The sequence below is a fragment of the Staurois parvus genome, unplaced genomic scaffold (assembly GCF_062004578.1).
Source record: "Staurois parvus isolate SC_StPar_1 unplaced genomic scaffold, SC_StPar_1.0 ptg000190l, whole genome shotgun sequence".
In the NCBI taxonomy this organism is placed as follows: Eukaryota; Metazoa; Chordata; class Amphibia; order Anura; family Ranidae; genus Staurois; species Staurois parvus.
Window position 1 is genome coordinate 417,673 of NW_028317986.1, and position 21,434 is coordinate 439,106.

The window sequence follows — 21,434 nt, forward strand, 5'->3', positions numbered from 1 at the left end:
CTCCACGAGGTGAGATCTTGCATGGTGCACCAGACCTAGGGAGACTGACACTTGTTTTGTCTTTATTCCACTTGCGAATGATTGCACCAACTGTTGTCACCTTCTCACCAAGCTGCTTGGTGATAGTTTGGTAGCCCAGTCCAGCCTTGTGTAGGTCTACAAACTTGTCCCTGACATCCTTGGACAGCTCTTTGGTCTTTGTCATGGTGGAGAGTTTGGAATCTGACTGTTTGATTGCTCCTGTGGACAGGTGTCTTTTATACAGGTAACAAAATGAGATTAACAGCACTCCCTTTAAGAGACTGCTTCTAATCTCAGCTTGTTACCTGTATGAAAGACACCTGGGAGCCAGAAATCCTGCTGAATGATATGGGATCAAATATTTATTTCCCTCATGAACATGCAGATCAGTCATCATTTGTTAGACGCATTTCTGCTGAATTTGTTGTTGTATTCTGTCTCTCAGTGTTACAATACACCGAACATTCGATTTTTACACCGATCATTTCTTTGTGAGGGGCAAACATTCAACATCAGCAAACTGGCCAATCAGTGATCACATGATCAGGACCCTCACACAGAGGTCCCGTACAGCAATCAGTGTTCTGCTGTGTCCTCCAGACCAGGGGCGGACTGACCATTTGGAAACTCGGGCACTGCCCGAGGGCCCAGGGTCAGTAGGAGGCCCCATGAGATGCTCCTGGTACCTTTTTCATAGGATTTTTTGAGTTTGGCCAAGGACACAGGGGCCCCATAATCCCCTATTGCCCAGGGGGCCCATGAGTTGTCAGTCCGCCCCTGCTCCAGACACAGCGGGCACCGGATCTTGGTGCCGCGCACTCCCAGGGAGCGTGCACAGTCAAAAATGGCGGACGCCATTTATGAACGTCAACCCACCCCTGCACTGCCACCATCTGGCCATTTATATACAGCGGCCGGACAGGAAGTGGTTAAGCAAGCAGTGGGCTGGCTGTTGGGAGGGGTTATGCAAATATCAAAATGCCTTGATGGATGGATGTCAGCCTGGAGTGGTGGGCGCTCCTAGGTAGGCTTCCCTAGGTAGTACTGAGCCTCCAATAATGAAAGAACTGAAATCCAATGAATGAAAGGAATGAGCCAGAAACAATCAGGCTGGAGAGGAAAGAGCTAGTCCTCCAGCCAGGAAATGAGGCAGAGCTCTATTTAACATGCTGCAGCTTTTGATGCACACTGTGAGAAGGTCACAGTGTGCAGTGAATTCAGAGTAAGCCATTTCCGTCCAGGAGGAGAGCCGGTGCAACTGGGGGTGGCCGAGCTTTAAATATCCTGACTATCCATTAGAGTATAGCAATTCTGTAACCTATTGTCAGGACACTGAAGATGAATGGTGGTAGCGGATTTCTATACCCCCCCCCCCACCTCCAGGGAACAATGGATGTCTTTGACAGCTCCTTCTGGGCATCTGCCTCAAGGCGAGATTTCTGGCGCTGTCCTGTCCTTGGCTTTGTTCGCCTGTTTAGACGCCGAGTCTGATCTATCTGCGGTAGATAAGAACGCATACACAATAGATAAATATTTACCTGAGACCGTTTTCACCTAACCTGGCCGTAACCTCGCACTGAACTGCGTGCCGCCAGCCGTGCCAAACTCAGCAATTCGCCTGGCACTCCTCAGCACTCCAGAAGTGTTAGAGAAAATATAGTGATTGGGGGCCAAGCCAAGGCACGAGGTTTATGGGAAAGTCAGAGAGAGAAAATATGATACATTGTATAAAGTGTTTAATGAATAAATGATTCCTCAACTGTATCTCTTCACTGGCACAATGCAACAGGGTGCAGCGCGGCGTCCACTTCACAGTACATTCTGCATTGCTTTTAGCTTTTAAATTATATCTCTATTTATAATATATATATATACACACACACTACATTGCCAAAAGTATTGGCCCCGCCCCCCAAATCATGTGATTCAGGTGTTCCAATCCCCTCCATGTATATAATATATATATACACGCACACTACATTGCCAAAAGTATTGGCCCCGCCCTCCCAATCATGTGATTCAGGTGTTCCAATCCCCTCCATGGACACAGGTGTATACAATCAAGCCCCTAGGCATGCAGACTGCTTCTACAAACATTTGTGAAAGAATGGGTCGCTCTCAGGAGCTCAGTGACTCCAAGCGTGGTCCCGTGATAGGTGGCCACCTGTGCAATAAGTCCATCCGTGACATTTCCTGGCTACTAAATATTCCACGCTCAACTGTTAGTGGTATTATAACAAAGTGGAAGCAACTGGGAGCAACAGCAACTCAGCCACCAAGTGGTAGGCCACGTCACATGACAGAGCGGGGTCAGCGCATGCTGAAGCGTACAGTGCGCAGAAGTCACCAACTGTCTGCAGAGTCAATAGCTAAAGACCTCCAAACTTGGTGTGGCCTTCAGATGAGCCCAACAACAGTGTGTAGAGAGCTTCATGGAATGGGTTTCCATGGCCGAGCAGCTGCATCCAAGCCTTCCATCACCAAATGCAATGCAAAGCGTCGGATGCCGTGGTGTAAAGCACGTCACCACTGGACTCTAGAGCAGTGGAGATGTGTTCTCTGGAGTGACCAATCATGCTTCTCTGTCTGGCAATCCGATGGACATGTCTGGGTTTGGCGGCTGCCAGGAGAACGGTACTTGCCTGACTTCTTTGTGCCAAGTGTACAGTTTGGTGGAGGGGGGATTATGCTGTGGGGTTGTTTTTCAGGGGTTGGGCTTGGCCCCCTAGTTCCAGTGAAGGGAACTCTTAAGGCGTCTGCATACCAAGACAATTTGGACAATTTCATGCTCTAAACTTTGTGGGAAGAGTTTGGGGATGGCCCCTTCCTGTTCCAACATGACTGCACACCAGTGCACAAAGCAAGGTCCATAAAGACATGGAGGAGCCAGTTTGGGGTGGAGGAACTTGACTGGCCTGCACAGAGTCCTGACCTCAACCCCATAGAACACCTTTGGGATGAATTAGAGCGGAGACTGCGAGCCAGGCCTCCTCCCCCGACATCAGTGGCTGGTGGGGATGTGGAAGACCTATAGAGCACTGCCTGAATATGTATTATAGTGGATAAGAACCAAAAAGCCTTTGTAAAGGTTAACATACTGACAGATAAAGAACTCATACAACCATTTGACCTAAAGTGTCACCAAACCCTGGACCCCGCATTCACTATATCCGGTATCCCTGGACCCTGCATTCACTATATCCGGTCTCCCCGGACCCTGCATTCACTATATCTGGTCTCCCCGGACCCTGCATTTACTATATCCGCTCTCCCCGGACCCTGCATTCACTATATCCGCTCTCCCCGGACCCTGCATTCACTATATCCGCTCTCCCCGGACCCTGCATTCACTATATCCGGTCTCCCCGGACCCTGCATTCACTATATCCGCTCTCCCCGGACCCCGCATTCACTATATCCGCTCTCCCCAGACCCTGCATTCACTATATCTGGTCTCCCCGGACCCTGCATTCACTATATCCGCTCTCCCCGGACCCTGCATTCACTATATCTGGTCTCGGACCCTGCATTCACTATATCTGGTCTCGGACCCTGCATTCACTATATCTGGTCTCGGACCCTGCATTCACTATATCTGGTACACACAACATGGAAATACAATTCTTGTAGTAAATATAAACTTTTCTCATCAGCAGTATATAGCAGTCTTGTGACTTATATCAGTGTGCAGCAGAGCACTGGTTACAGCTTGTAGGAGGAGTTTTCTTTCTGCTCTAGGAGGATGCAGAACCCCTGACCTCCGTCTGGACAGAGCTGATTGGCCCTGTGCTGATCACATGCACTCTCCCAAGAAAAAAAAAACCCTCTCTAGCAATACACACCAAACTGAGCGTGTGCAGACTGTCACCACATGATATGTCTTATCAGGAGATAAGAGGGGGGCACTGGACAAAGGGGAGGATCAGAGAAGACAGGATCAAACAGCATTTTTACACAAAGGAATGACCCCTTAGGTTTCACAGTGAGTATAACAAGCGTGCTTTTCTGCCGGATATAATGAATGCAGAGTCCAGGAAGACCGGATATAGTGAATGCAGAGTCCAGGGAGAGTGGATATAGTGAATGCTTGGTCCGGGGGAGAGTGGATATAGTGAATGCAGGGTCCGGGGAGACTGGATATAGTGAATGCAGGGTCCGGGGGGAGCAGATATAGTGAATGCAGGGTCCGGGGAGACCAGATATAGTGAATGCAGGGTCCAGGGAGACCGGATATAGTGAATGCAGGGTCCTGGGAGACCGGATATAGTGAATACAGGGTCCTGGGAGATCAGATATAGTGAATGCAGGGTCTGGGGAGACTGGATATAGTGAATGCAGGGTCCGGGGAGAGTGGATATAGTGAATGCAGGGCCCGGGAAGAGTGGATATAGTGAATGCAGGGTCCGGGGAGACCAGATATAGTGAATGCAGGGTCCGGGGAGACCGGATATAGTGAATGCAGGGTCCGGGTAGACCAGATATAGTGAATGCAGGGTCCGGGGAGACCAGATATAGTGAATCCAGGGCCCGGGGAAACCAGATATAGTGAATGCAGGGTCCGGGGAGACCGGATATAGTGAATGCAGTGTCCGGGGAGAGCAGATATAGTGAATGCAGGGTCCGGGGAGAGCAGATATAGTGAATGCAGGGTCCGGGGAGACCGGATATAGTGAATGCAGGGTCCGGGGAGACCGAATATAGTGAATGCAGGGTCCGGGGAGACCAGATATAGTGAATGCAGGGTCCGGGGAGAGCAGATATAGTGAATGCAGTGTCCGGGGAGAGCAGATATAGTGAATGCAGTGTCCGGGGAGAGCAGATATAGTGAATGCAGGGTCCGGGGAGACCGGATATAGTGAATGCAGGGTCTGGGGAGACCGGATATAGTGAATGCAGGGTCCGGGGAGAGCAGATATAGTGAATGCAGAGTCCGGGAAGACCAGATATAGTGAATGCAGGGTCCGGGGAGAGCAGATATAGTGAATGCAGGGTTCGGGGAGACCGGATATAGTGAATGCAGGGTCCGGGAAGACCAGATATAGTGAATGCAGGGTCCGGGGAGACCGGATATAGTGAATGCAGGGTCCGGGGATACCGGATATAGTGAATGCAGGGTCCGGGGAGAGCGGATATAGTGAATGCAGGGTCCAGGGAGAGCGGATATAGTGAATGCAGAGTCCGGGAAGACCAGATATAGTGAATGCAGGGTCTGGGGAGAGCAGATATAGTGAATGCAGGGTCTGGGGAGAGCAGATATAGTGAATGCAGGGTCTGGGGAGAGCGGATATAGTGAATGCAGGGTCTGGGGAGAGCAGATATAGTGAATGCAGGGTCTGGGGAGAGCAGATATAGTGAATGCAGGGTTTCGGGGATTTAGTAATACTTTAAGATGTCAGTCCCACCAAGAAATGCATTCTGGTCTCCTGTACCTTACCATTTGTAAACACTATAACTTTCACGTAAACCAATTAATTTACACGTATTGGGAATTTTTTTTTGGCAAAGACACGGAGCATTTTGGTCCAAATTTATGATAAAATTAGATTTTTTTTCCCTGGATGTTTTATAGCAAAAAGTCAGAAATATAGTGTTATTTTCCAAAATTGTCAATCTTTTTTTGTTTATGGCACAAAAAATAAAAAACACAGAGGCGATCAACTACCAACAAAAGAAAGCTCTATTAGTAGGAAAAAAAGACATACATTTTATTTGGGTGCAGCGTTTCATGACCGCGCAATTGTCAGTTAATGTAATGCAGCACCATTTTGCAAATAAATGGCCTGGTCAGGAAGGGGGGGGGAATCCTTTGTATCGACTTCACTGTATTGACACCCTAGTACGCACTGATGGTTCTTGGTCATGTAATGATTATGCCAGCTATAGTGATTAGAGCAGGGGCAGACTGACCATTCGGACTCTTGGGCACTGCCCGGGGGCCCGAGGTCAGTAGGGGGCCCCATTAGATGCCCTTGGTACATTTCATAGACTTTTTTGGGAGTGGTTTGAGTGTGGGCGAGGACACAGGGGCCCCATGATCCCCTATTGTCCGGGGGCCCCATGAGTTGTCAGTCCGCCCCTGGATCAGAGGTAGGCTGGAGACTTCATCATGGAAACAAGCCGTAAGCCTGTGGATGACACTGCAGCCTGAAGGTGTCAGTGTTCATCTATTTAATACTGTAATTACGATTTAAGAAAAAAAAAATTATTAAATTAAGATATATTTTGCACATTTGTCAGATATTATTGTTATTATTATTATTAATAATAATAATAATAATAATAATAATAATAACAATATTAATAATAATAAGAAGAACAATATTAATAATAATAATAATTATTATTATTAAATTTAAAAAATCAGCATGCCACTACAGTCTAAAAGTGCCAGTGTGCATCTGTTCAATACTACAATTTTCAGATGTAATTACAGTTTAGAAAAGATATATAATGAAGATTATTCCAAAAGTCATAATAAAACAGATGATTTTTTAAAACATTTTTGCACATTTGCCTAAAATAAAAAGAAATTTAAAATAATAATAATAATAAAAAAGAGCATGCCACCGCAGCTTGAAGTTGTCCGTTTTCACCTGTTTAATACTGTAATTTTCAGATGTAATTACAATAGTAAAAAAAATATACAGTCATGCCAAAAATATTGGCACCCCTGCATTTCTGTCAGATAATGCACCACTTTGCCCAGAAAATTGTTGCAATTGCAAATGTTTAAGCATTCTCATGATTATTTATTTTGTATTGGTATGAAACAAAAAAGTGGAGAAAAAAAAGCCAAATCTGACACATTCCACACAAAATTCCAAAAATGGACTGGACAAAATTATTGGCACTCTCAGTTCATTGTTTGGTCGCACACCCCTTGGAAAAAATAACTGAAATCAATGGCTTCCTGTAACCATCAGTGAGTTTCTTCCGCCTCTCTACTGGAATTTTGGATCGCTCTTCTTCCACCAACTGCTCCAGGTCTCTCAGATTGGAAGGGTTCCTTTTCCCAACTGCTGTTGAGATCTCTTACCAGGAGCTCTATGGGATGGAGATCTGGACTCATTGCTGGCCAGTTCAGTCCTCTCCAGTGCTTTGTCTGAAGCCATTTCTGGGGGCTTTTTGACGTGCGGTTTGGGTCATTGTCCTGCTGTAAGACCCATGACCTCTGATGGAGACCCAACTTTCTGACACTGGGCCCTACATTGCACCCCAGAATTCTTTGGTAGTCTTCAGATTTCATAATGCCATGCATGTGGTCAAGACATCCAGTGCCGGAGGCAGCAAAGCAACCCCAAAACCTCAGTGACCCCCCACCATGTGTGAATGGAGGGACTGGATTCTTTTCTATAAAGGTTGCTTTTTCTGAAAACCGTAGAATGATGGGCTTTACCAAAAATCTGGAATTTGGTTTCGTCTGTCTACAGCACATTCTCCCAAAAGGTTTTTGGCTTCCTCAGGTAAGTTTTGACAAACTCCAATCTGGCCTTTTCATGTTTCTGTTTCAGCAGTGGGGACCTCCTGGGTCTCCTACGATGGAGCCCCTTTTCATTCAGATGGCGACATATAGTGCGAGCAGACACATTTGTACCCTGTGCCTGAAGGTCAGCTTGAATTTGTCTGGAAGTTGATCGAGGTTCTTTATCCACCATTCCAACAATCCTTTGTTGCAATCTTTGATCAATGTTTCTCTTCCGCCCACATCCAGGGAGATTAGCTACAGTGCCATGGGCTGTAAACTTCTTGACAATGTTGCGCACAGTGAACACAGGAACCTTAAGATCTCTGGAGAAGGACCTGTAACCTCGAGATTGTCCATGCTTTTCCACCATTTTTGTTCTCAGATCCTCAGACAATTCTTTGCTGCTCTTTCTCTTCTCAATGCTTCATGTGGCACACAGAGACACACAACACAAAGGTGGAGTCATTTTTTTTCACCATTTTAATTGGCTGCCGGTGTGATTTCTATATTGTCATCACCTGGTCATTGACACAGGGGAGCTTAATTAGAAAAACAGGACCGTCACAAACTTGGAATGCAATTATTTCTTACAATTTTGAGAGGGTGCCAATAATTTTGTCCAGTCCAGTTTTGCGTGGAATGTGTCAGGTTCGGCTTTTTGCTTCTCCACTTTTTTGTGTCATACCAATACAAGAAAAAAGAAATACACATGAGAATGCCGAAACTTTTGTAATTGCCACAATTTTTTGGGCGAAGTGGTGCACTATCTGACAGAAATGCAGGAGGGGTGTCAATGATTGTATATGTGTATATATATATATATATATATATATATATATATACACACACACACATATATATATATAAAAAAAACTATACATATATATATATATATACATATATATATATATATATATATATATCTATATAGATATATATATATATATATATCTATATAGATATATATAGATATATATTTATTTGAGGTACTTATATAGCGCCGATAATTGAAACAGCGCTTTATATATATATATTGTACATTCACATCAGTCCCTAACCCTCAAGGAGCATACAATCTAAGGTCCCTAACCAGGGGCGGACTGACCATTTGGAAACTCGAGCACTGCCCGAGGGCCCAGGGTCAGTTGGGGGCCCCATGAGATGCCCCTGGTACCTTTTTCATAGGCTTTTTTGAGTTTGCAAGGACACAGGGGCCCCATGATCCCCTATTGCCCGGGGGCCCCATGAGTTGTCAGTCCGCCCCTGTCCCTAACTCACATCCATACATACACATACTAGGGACACTTTAGGCACGAGCCAATGAACCTACCAGCATATCTTTGAAGTGTGGGAGGAAACCGGAGTACCTGGAGGAAACCCATGCAGGCACAGGGAGAACATGCAAACTCCAGGCAGGAAGCGCCCTGGCTGGGATTCAAACCAGCGACCCTCATTTTATATATAACATCTTAGATTGTAAGCTCCAAGGATCAGGGCCCTCCTATCCCTCTTGTATTGAACTGTATTGTTGCTGTATTGTCTCCCGTTATATTGTAAAGTGCTGAGCAAACTGTTGGCGCTATATAAATCCTGTATAATAATAATATATAAATCCTGTATAATAATCATAATATATAAATCCTGTATAATAATAATATATAAATCCTGTATAATAATAATATATAAATCCTGTATAATAATAATATAAATCCTGTATAATAATAATAATAATATAAATCCTGTATAATAATAATAATACCGGGTGCCCAAACTTTTGCAGACGCCATTTTTTTGTTTTCTGTTATTTTGAAAGTGTAAATGATGGAAATAAAATCTAACTTTTGTTGACATATTATAAGAATGTCTAATCTGTAAGTTGATGCCTTTTGGACGATTTTTTCATCTTTCCTTGGCCTCTTTATGCAGATTAATACAAATTTTTAGCTGGGGTGCCAAAACTTTCGATCCCCACTGTATATAATGCATAATAGTATATACAGTATACAATATAATATATATTAGGATATATACATATAATAAATTACTTTTATATTTCTAGTACATTTTTGCACACTTTCAGCATGGCTTTTTTTTTTTTTAAACCGTGTACCAAAAAAAATCCATATATTTTCTAAAAAAAATATATAAAAATGATTTAGGTATGCATGGTCAAGTATATCAATGCATGCTGGCCTTGTTAAGTTTGGCCCTGGCATCTGGGCAGAAATGATCTCTGGTCATAAAAAGGTTAAACCTATTTATTTAAGTATTTAATATTTGCAACTTTTCAGGGTTCTGGAAGCGGGCCCTACGATTGACCCACCGCAAATAAAACTAATTGAAAATATCCCGACAAAGACAGTATCACCAGGGATAGTTTTCATATTTGATATAAAATGATAATTGATATAAAATGCTATTAATTAAGTGCATTTAATTTGTCTTTTCCGCTCCCAGGATCTTGTGAAAGGACCCGTCTTCTAGATGTTTTGCAATGCGATTTAATGCTGACAGCTTATACCTTCCTGGAAAGTTGCTGTATGAATTCAATTACCACCAATTTTAAGGAAATAATTATTGTTTTAAATGTTCTGGCCACCCAGCGAGAGCCCCAGATAGAGAAAATTACCTAGCATGGCTCACGGCTGTGGTTTTTTTTTTTTCTTCTCAATAAGAATAGTCATTATGTTGTGTGATAGAGCTAATAAAATCACTTTTATTTATTTTTCTTGGTGTCACTGTAATGGTTTTTTATTGTGGGGCTGGGGGTGGTCACACGCTGTGTGGCTGCAGTGGAAAAATCTATTATGTGATCGCAGCGTTGCTTTGTGTATAGAGAACGAAGCACTCTGTCATACATTTGGGTGGCGGGATCAGAGAATGGTTGGGGAAGGGGGGGGGGGGGGGGGTTGGGGTGCGGGTGGTAGGAGAGAAAAAAAATCATCAAAATTTGAATTATTTTTTGGCTTTCACAGACAAAACTTCAACCTGAACAAAGCGAACTTATTAATAGTTAAAAGTGGAACTCCGACCCAATTTGGAAGAGAGGAAAAGGGTTAAAGCAGGACTCCAGCTCCTTGTATTTCCTCTACAGCAGGACTAGAGTGCGAGAGGAAAAAGCAGCACAAAAAGCCAATCAGTGCATGGGCTGACAAGAAGCATGCTGATAGAAGGAGAGAAAAGAGTGACAGAGAGATGAGGTCATCACTGGGCTGCTTCTCCGTTCACTGTCCAATCACAGGCTGGGGGCGGGTCCTGGATGACAAGAAGCATGCTGATAGAAGAAGAGAGAAGAGAGACAGAGATATGAGCCAATCACTGTGCTGCTTCTCCTTTCACTGCCCAGTCACAGGCTGGGGTGGGTCCAGGATGAGAAGAAGCATGCTGAGTGGAGGAAAGAGCAGAGAGATGAGCCAATCACTGTGCTGCTTCTCCTTTCACTGCTCAGTCACAGGCTGGGGGTGGGTCCTGGATGACAAGAAGCATGCTGATAGAAGAAGAGAGCAGAGTGACAGAGAGATGAGCCAATCACTGTGCTGCTTCTCCTTTCACTGCCCAGTCACAGGCTGGGGTGGGTTCAGGATGAGAAGAAGCAAGCTGATAGGAGGAGAGAGCAGAGTGACAGAGAGATGAGCTCATCACTGGGCTGCTAATGCTTTCACTGTCCAATCACAGGCTGGGGGTGGGTCCAGGACGAGAAGAAGCATGCTAAGAGGAGGAAAGAGCAGAGAGATGAGAAAATCACTGTGCTGCTTCTCCTTTGATTGCTCAGTCACTGTCTGGGGGTGGGTCCAGGATGGCAAGAAGCATGCTGATAGGAGAAGACAGAAAACTGACAGAGAGATGAGCTCATCACTGGGCTGCTTCTCCTTTCACTGTCCAATCACAGGCTGGGGGCGGGTCCAGGATGAGAAGAAGCATGCTGAGAGGAGGAAAGAGCAGAGAGATGAGAAAATCACTGTGCTGCTTCTCCTTTGATTGCTCAGTCACTGTCTGGGGGTGGGTCCAGGATGGCAAGAAGCATGCTGATAGGAGAAGACAGAAAAGTGACAGAGAGATGAGCCAATCACTGTGTTGCTTCTCCTTTCACTGCTCAGTCACAGGCTGGGGGCGGGTCCTGGATGACAAGAAGAATGCTGATAGGAGAACCATTGGCGGCTACAGCTGTCAATCACTGCGTCCCGGCCGGAGATTCTGCGCTGGCACCCAGAGATCACCAATTAAAATTGATAGGGGAAAGACCTGTGTGTAAACAACACAGGTCTCTCTCCTGTCAGCAAGGGCATGCTGCTGTGTATATCTCTGCACAGGAGAGAAATACACAGCAGCATGTTTCCTTAGTAAAACACACACAGCACACAGTTAACCCTTTGATCGCCAGAGATGGTAACCCCTTCCTGCCCAGTGCCATTAGTACAGTGTCAGTGCTTTTTATTAGCAATGATCACTGTATCAGCAGTCCTGCTATAAGTCGCTGATCACCGCCATTACTAGTATAAAAAAAAATGAAAAAAAATTCCAGTATATATACCATCATTTGTAAATGTCATAACTTTCACGTAAACCAATACCGCCCTACCCGCCCCGCCATTGGCGGCTTCAGCTGTCAATCACTGGGTCCCGGCCGGAGATTCCCCGCCGGAACCCGTCGATCGCACTGATGGGGGAGAGGTCTGTATGTAAACAATACAGATCTGTCAACTCCTGCACACTGCTTTGTATGGCTCTGCATAGCAGTGTGCTGACACAGTAAAACACACACAGCACACAGTTAACCCTTTGATCATCCCAGATGGTAACCCCTTCCTGTCCAGTGTCATTATTACAGTGTCAGAGCTTTTTACTAGCACTGATCACTGTATCGGTGTCACTGGGGATGTCAGTGACACGAAGTCAGTCCAGTGTCAGAATGCCCGCCGCAGTCCCTCTATAAGTCACTGATCGCTGCCATTACTAGCACAAAAAAAAAGTCCCAGTATCTATACCGCCATTTTTAGACACTATGACTTTCACGTAAATCAATTAATTTACACGTATTGGGATTTTTTTTTTTAGCAAGGACATGGAGCAGAATACATTTTGGCATAAATTTATGACAAAATTAGATTTTATAAATTTTTTACTGGACATATTTAATAACAAAAAGTCAAAAATATTGTTTTTTTTTCCTCAAAACTGTCGGTATTTTTTTGTTTATAGCGCAAAAAATAAAAAACGCACAGGCGATCAAATACCACCGAAAGAAAGCTCTATTGGTAGGAAAAAAAGGACATACATTTAATTTGGGTGCAGCGTTGCATGACCGCGCAATTGTCAGTTAAAGTACCGCAGCGCCGTAATGCAAAAAATGACCTGGTCAGGAAAGCGGGGAAAACCTCTGGACGGCGAGGGGTTAAATGACAATATTTGTGCCTGGAGTTTAAGGCTAGGTTCACACCTACTCCGTTTGTGTTTGATCCGTTTCTGCGGTGCGTTTTGAGTTTTTGCACATGCATTTTCGATCCGTTTTTGATGTGTTTCGTGTTTTTTCCCCCCAACTTGTTTCTGGGCAGATCAAAACACACAACACATCAAAATGCATCAAAAACGCACTACATGCTTTTCTGCAGCATCTCCATTGAAGTCTATAGAACCAAAAATGCAATATTTTGCGTTCACACAGGGTTCACACTGATGCGGTGCGGAATGCGTGATTTCCGCACTGCATCCTAATCGCACCCTGTTCAAAAAAAAAGGGGTCCTGCACTTTTTTTGGTGTGATTTGAGCCACACAAAATGTATGGTTCAGCCCAGGGGCGGACTGACAACTCATGGGGCCCCCGGACAATAGGGGATCATGGGGCCTGTGTCCTTGCCCAAACTCAAAAAAGCCTATGAAAAAGGTACCAGGGGCATCTCATGGGGCCCCCTACTGACCCCGGGCCCTCGGGCCGTGCCTGAGTTTCCAAATGGTCCGCCCCTGGTTCAGCCTGGGTTCACACTGATGCTGTACGGAATTCGTGATTTCCGCACAGCATCCTAATCGCACCGCATTCATACAAACCGTTGCAGGTGTATATTTTAAGTTAATGACAACCCGAAATCAGTTCGTAAAACGCAGTGCGATGTGCACAATCAGATTGCATGAGTGTGAAAACCAATCTGATCTGATTCTGGTGCAGGCTAAAAAAGGGTCCTGCATGTTTTTGGTGCGGGTGCTGTGCGATTTGAGCCATACAAAATGTACGGCTCAAACTGAATCGCACACAAATCGCATGTGATTTGCACAGGAATGCGGTGCGGTTTCTGTACGAATCCCATGCGTTGTGCTGCACCGCATCAGTGTGAACCCGGGTTCAAATTGCATTGCACAGAAATCGCATGTGATTTGCACAGGAATGCGATGCAGTTCCTGTGCGAATCACATGCAATGTGCCGCACCACATCAATGGGGGCTCACACTTGGGCGCTTTCTGTTGCGTTTTTTCAGAAACACAGTACAGTCCATTTAACATGATTTCCTATGGGCTAGGTTCACATTTCTGCGTTTTCACCCGCTGCGTGTTTTTGGAAAGAGTTAGGGACTTTTTAAGCCCGGGTTCACACTGATGCGGTGCAGCACATCGCATGTGATTCGCACAGAAACTGCACTGTATTCCTGTGCAAATTACATGCGATTTCTGTGTGATTCAGTTTGAGCCGTACATTTTGTATGGCTCAAATTGCACTGCATTCGCACCAAAAAAGTGCAGGACCCATTTTTAGCCAGCACCAGAATCGGATCACTTTGGTGTTCACACTCATGCAATCCGATTCTGCACATCGCACTGCGTTTTTTGAACACCTGCAGCGCTTCGTATGAATGGGGTGCGATTAGGATGCGGTGTGGAAATCACTAATTCCGCACCGCATCAGTGTGAACCCAGGCTGAACTATACATTTTGTATGGCTCAAATTGCACCGCGTCCGCACCAAAAAAAGTGCAGGACCCTTTATTTAGTCCGCACCAGAATTGGATCACCCACACGATCCGATTCTGTACATCGCACCGCGTTTTGCGAACTGATTTCGGGGTGTCGTTAAAATACACACCTACAGCGGTTCGTACGAACGGGGTGCGATTAGGATGCGGTGCGGAAATCACGAATTCCGCAGCACATCAGTGTGAATCCAGGCTGAACCATACATTTTTTATGGCTCAAATCGCACCACATCTGCACCAAAAAAAATGCAGGACCCTTTTTTAATCCGCACCAGAATTGGAACACCAAGGGAAAATGTCACCAGCACACCGAGGGTCACCAATACGGGTCCAAAAGTTTTAATGAACGATCACATAGCTACAGCAAGGCAACGTTTCGGCATCTCGCAGGACCCCTTCATCAGGCATGTGACCAAAAGGGGTCCTGCGAGACTCTAAACCGTTGCCTTGCTGTAACTATGTGATCGTTTATTAAAACCTTTGAACCCATATTGGTGATCCTCGGTGTGCTGGTGACATTCTCCCTTGCTGATTCCGTTCAGTTCCAGCCGATTGTCGCTGCACCACCCACTTATACACACCGCCATTTTTAACGCAGGAACACGTGCGTTTGGATTGTACAATTAGAATCGGATCACCCATGCGATCGCACCGCACCGCGTTTTGCGAACTGATTTCGGGGTGTCGTTAACTTAAAATAAACACCGGCAGCGGTTCGTACGAACGGGGTGCGATTATAACGCGGTGCGGAAATCGCACAGAACCCGGTGCGATTTGGGCACCGCATCAGCGTGAACCCGGGCTGAACCTAGACTTGGGCACTAACAATGGGGCTGTGACTTGCTCGGCATTGCTCTGGCCCGGCACGCACAGCCCTCTGAGCGGACGGTTTCGGTCGAACGCACAGCGAAGGTTTAGTTACAGGTCAGAGCGAGGATTTCTGGAACTTCCAGGCTGCTGACTGTAAGCTGTCATCTTTTTATAGAACCCAATTAAGCCTTACCTTCCCGTAAAATGACCATCTGAGCATACGTGGGTACAGGAGGGGGGGGGGGGGGGACCACAGAGCGCCTCGTTACAAAGTATCAATGGCACTTGTAGAAAGACGGGAAGGGCTTTGAGCTGGCAGGACGGTTAATGAGGGAATGTTGTAACATCCGATGGCTAGCCATGACTGGACCTGGCCGAGCCAACAAGGAATGGCAACTTACTAACGGCTGATTACTTACAGTAAGGGGTGTTTGTCATGGCACGCAGTCCCTGATTTTTGTTTTTTTTTCACTCCCTGTCCTTCTCTTCTAAGGCAGTTTGCTTTTTGTCCATTTTGCAGTTCGTTTTGCGTTTTTTACTCGCGTTTTTGCAAGTGTACAATCCAAATGCACGCGTCTCCGCGTTAAAAACGCACGTGTGCATGAATGTGTGCTGCAGCGACCCATATCGAACAGAATCAGCGAGGGAGGATGTCACCAGCAACACCGAGGATCACCGATATGGGTCCAAAAGTTTTAATGAACGATCACATACTGGGGTGGACTGACAACTCATGGGGCCCCCGGGCAATAGGGGATCATGGGGCCCCTGTGTCCTTGCCCAAACTCAAAAAAAGCCTATGAAAAAGGTACCAGGGGCATCTCATGGGGCCCCCTACAGACCCCGGGCCCTCGGGCAGTGCCCGAGTTTTCAAACGGTCAGTCCGCCCCTGGTCACATAGTTACAGCAAGGCAGGGGCGTCCCTAGGCAGGTGCGGAGGTGTGGCCTGCGCCGGGTGACACCGACCGCAAAGGGTGACACCGGACCCGCTCCACAAAAAGGTAAGTTGTAAAGCAAGCCGACGATCCCCGCAGGATGGATCACATTTGCGGACTGAGAATAATCGATCGAAGTCCGATCCATTATTCTCCCCAATCCGCAGATCCCATCCATCCTGCAGGGATCGTCGGCTTTCTTTACAACTTACCTTTTTGATGAGCGGGTCCGGTGTCACCTCGTATAGGTTGCATGCCGACAATCCCCGCAGGATGGATGGGATCTGCAGGATTGGGGAGCATAATTGATCGGACTCCAATCCATTATGCTCAATCCGCAGACCGGATCCATCCTGCGGGGATCATCGGCATGCAACCTATACGGGGTGACACCGGACCCGCTCCACGAAAAGGTAAGTTGTAAAGAAAGCCGACGATCCCCGCAGGATGGATCAGATCTGTGAATTGAACATAATGGATCGGAGTCCGATCCATTATGCTCAATCATCAGATCCGATCCATTCTGCGGGGATGATTGGAGGGGGTGTCACCAAGTGTTACCGCACCAGGTGACACCAACCCTAGGGACGCCCCTGCAGCAAGGCAACATTTCGGAGTCTCACAGGACCCCTTCATCAGGCACATGATGCATTTTTGATGCGGATTCACCGTGTTTTGCGTTTTGTTCAGTTTTTTTTTAAAGTGGAATTTTTTTTTTTGCTCGGCAGAATAAAAATGCAAAATGCGGCAAAAACACACTACCGTGCATTTCAGCAGCTTCTGCATTGAACTCTATTGTAGCAAAAACGCTGCTTTTTATTTTATTTATTTCAGGTACTTATATAGCGCCATCAAATTGCAGAGTGCTTTTTTTTTTAATGTTACTTCTTCTTTTTTTTTTTATTAAATATATTTATTAGTTGCAATATTTCAGTATTACAAAAATCAATTATCAAAATACTCATGATTACAAATAAAGAAACATTTTCCTTTTCCTAATTCACCCAGAAACCCACCTACCCAATCCTGATCCACCCCCCCAATCCTGATCCACCCCCCAATCCTGATCCACCCCCCCAATCCTGATCCACCCCGCCTAATCCTGATACACTCCCCCAATCCTGATACACTCCCCCAATCCTGATACACCCCCGCCGATCCTGATCCACCCCCCGATCCTGATCCACTCCCCCAATCCTGATCCATCCCCCAATTCTGATCCACTTCCCCAGTCCTGATCCACCCCCCCAATCCTGATACACTCCCCCAACACCGATTCCCCCCCCCCGATCCTCATCCACTTCCCCAATCCTGATCCACCCCCCCAATCCTGATCCACCCCCCGATCCTGATCCACCCCCCCTAATCCTGATACACTCCCCCAATCCTGATACACTCCCCCAATCCTGATACACTCCCCCCAATCCTGATCCCCCCCCTGCAATCCTGATCCACTCCCCCAATCCTGATCCATCCCCCAATTCTGATCCACTTCCCCAGTCCTGATCCACCCCCCGATCCTGATACACTCCCCCAACACCGATTCACCCCCCGATCCTCATCCACTTCCCCAATCCTGATCCACCCCCCCAATCCTGATCCACCCCCCGATCCTGATCCACCCCCCGATCCTGATACACTCCCCCAACCCAGATTCACCCCCTGATCCTCATCCACTTCCCCAATCCTGATCCACCCCCCCAATCCCGATTCACCCCCTCCAACCAAAAAAAAAAAAAATTACTTAGTGCTTTATATCTATATTGTACATTCACATCAGTCCCTAACCCTCAAGGGGTGTACAATCTAAGGTCCCTAACCTACATTCATACATACACATACTAGGGACAATTTAGACAGGAGCCAATTCACCTACCAGCATGTCTTTGGAGTGTGGGAGGAAACTGGAGTACCTGGAGGAAATCCACACAGGCACAGGGAGAACATATATACTCCAGGCAGAAGGTGCTGTGGTTGGGATTCGAACCAACAACCCCTAGTACTGCCAGGTGGAGGTGCTAACCATTTAGACACTGTGCTGCTTTTTCCAAAAGTGCAGCAGCTCAAAAAAGCATCGATGTGAACGTGTTCCCTAGGAAACCATGTTGAATGGACTGTAGTGTGTTTCTACAAAAAAGCACTAAAAAAATCGCATTGGTGCCTTATGTGCCCTGAGTGTGTCCAATGTGCTGTTTGTTTCACCTTTCTGCAGTTGCAATTTTGTGATTTAGTTTTGCTATAATTTTGAGTTTTAAAGTAGATCTCCACCCCCCCCCCTTTTTTTTCTCTTCTACCTCCACTTACAGATACTCACCCAGCCAGCAGATCCAGTGTTGTCCCACTGAGATCTTCTCATGCCTGCCACCACTTGGTTCCGAGCCACCATGTTGCTTCTGACATCATCAAGAGGCCCACTGGCAGGGGCAGGACATGCTGCTGCATAGCAGAGCAATACAAAACAGCATGTCTCCCTAGTAAAGCACACATAGCACACAGCACTTTGATCGCCCCGGATGTTAACCCCTTCCTGCCCAGTGCCATTAGTACAGTGTCAGTGCTTTTTATTAGCATTGATTGCTGTATTGGTGTCACTGAGGATGTCAGTTACAGTTAGTTCCCCGCCAGTATCAGAATGCCCGCCACAATCCCGCTATAAGTCGCTGATCACCGCCATTACTAGTATATACAGTGAAGGAAATGCGTATTTGCTCCCCTGCTGATTTTGAATGTTCGCCCCTCACAAAGAAATGATTGATCTAAAAATCGAATGTTCGGTGTATTGTAACACTGAGAGACAGAATAGCAACATAGAATTCAGCAGAAATGCACATCTAACAAATGATGACTGATTTGCATGTTCATGAGGGAAATAAGTATTTGATCCCCTATCATTCAGCAGGATTTCTGGCTCCCAGGTGTCTTTCATACAGGTAACAAGCTGAGATTAGAAGCAGTCTCTTAAAGGGAGTGCTGCTAATCTCATTTTGTTACCTGTATAAAAGACACCTGTCCACAGCAGCAATCAAACAATCAGATTCCAAACTCTCCACCATGGCAAAGACCAAAGAGCTGTCCAAGGATGTCAGGGACAAGATTGTAGACCTACACAAGGCTGGACTGGGCTACCAAACTATCGCCAAGCAGCTTGGTGAGAAGGTGACAACAGTTGGTGCAATCATTCACAAATGGAAGAAACACAAAACAAGTGTCAGTCTCCCTAGGTCTGGTGCATCATGCAAGATCTCACCTCGTGGAGTGTCAATGATCATGAGAACAGTGAGGAATCATCCCAGAACTACACGTGAGGATCTTGTCAATGATCTCCAGGCAGCTGGGACCACAGTCACCAAGAAAACAATTGGTAACACACTACGCCGACAAGGACTGAAATCCTGCAGTGCCCGCAAGGTCCCTCTGATCAAGAAAGCACATGTCCAGGCCCGTCTGAAGTCTGCCACTGAACATCTGAATGATGCAGAGGAGGACTGGTGGAAAGTGTTGTGGTCAGAGGAGACCAAAATCGAGCTCTTTGGCATCAACTCAACTCGTCGTGTTTGGAGGAGGAGGAATGCTGCCTATGACCCCAAGATCACCATCCCAACTGTGAAACATGGTGGTGGAAACATTCTGCTTTGGGGGTGTTTTTCTGCTAAGGAGACAGGACAACTGCACTGCATCAAAGGGACGATGGATGGAGAAATGTACCCTCAAATCTTGGGGGAGAACCTTCTTCCCTCAGCCAGTAAATTGAAAATGGGTCGTGGATAGGTGTTCCAGCATGACAATGACCCAAAACACACGGCCAAGGCAACAAAGGAGTGGCTCAAGAAGAAGCACATTAACCTCCCTGGCGGTATGATTCTTTCCGATTTTTGGTGCTGAAAGCGGTACATTTTTTTGCATGGAAATATGTAGTTTTTTTATTGTAGGCTGTAATTTTTAGGAATAACTCACTGAAATCTGTCCGAACAAGAGTCTAGTAAACATCCCGGGGATGATAAAATTTGAAACACGAAATCATAAATTATAATTAATTAAATAATCATTAAAAAAAATAATATAATAATAATAAATTTAATTCAATAATATAATCAAACCAAAAACACTGAAATGTGAAATAGAGCGCCAAGTTAGCACATTGCTGAGCAAAGTCGCAGAATCGTTTTCAGTGTCTGATGAGGAATTTCCCCCACCAATCATTATCACTCAATTCTGCAAGTGGTTCTGATTTACTATCGCTGTTCTCTAGCCGGTCTAAAACCGCGTCTGACCTAAAGGGACGCTTTTTGGACGCCATGGACGTTTCTCAGTTTCCAGGCAGAAAGAACAGTAAAAATGCAGGCAGGGCGCCGGACAAAGCACTCGGGACAAAATGTATGTGAAATGGGTTGAGACAGCAATGTTTTACTATGTAAAATGTAAAAAAAAAAAAGACATTTTTTAAAATTTTTAAATTTCCTGCCGCCAGCGGCGCCTGTACGTCCCGACGTCACAGGGACAGGACACAGAAGCCGGATGCCGGCATCGGCAGGAGGAGATGGCCGGGGACGCTGCAGGGGGGACATCGTGGGAGCGCAGGGTAAGGTAAGTGAAGAACAAATGCCGGAGCAGTGCCGCATGGTATTCCCAAGTGTAGCTCGGGGTTACCATTTGTGGTACTGAAATGTTACCCCGAGCTACACTCGGGAATACCAAGGAGGTTAAGGTCCTGGAGTGGCCTAGCCAGTCTCCAGACCTTAATCCGATTGAAAATCTGTGGAGGGAGCTGAAAGTTCGAGTTGCCAAATATCAGCCACCAAACCTTAAGACTTGAAGAGGATCTGCCAAGAGGAGTGGGCCCAAATCCCTCCCGAGATGTGTGCGAACCTGGGGGCCAACTCCAGGAAACGTCTGATCTCTGATTGCCAACAAGGGATTTGCCACCAAGTACTAAGTCATGTTTTGTGAAGGGGATCAAATCCTTATTTCCCTCATGAACATGCAGATCAGTCATCATTTGTTAGACGCATTTCTGCTGAATTCTATGTTGCTATTCTGTCTCTCAGTGTTACAATACACTGAACATTCGATTTTTAGACCGATCATTTCTTGGTGAGTGAGAAAACATTCAAAATCAGCAGGGGAGCAAATACGCATTTCCTTCACTGTATATATATATATATTCACAGATTTCACAAGTAGTAAGCAATGATGTCAAAAGTCACATTTGCTTACACCTATTCGTGTGATCACCAATTGGCCA

General features: G+C 45.9%; 1 pseudogene; it reads right to left on the bottom strand.

Annotated features, from left to right (window-relative positions):
• Window positions 1-1,446: 1,446 nt before the first annotated feature.
• LOC149461974 (uncharacterized) lies at window positions 1,447-18,578 on the bottom strand (annotated as a pseudogene).
• Between the last annotated feature and the right edge of the window lie 2,856 nt (window positions 18,579-21,434).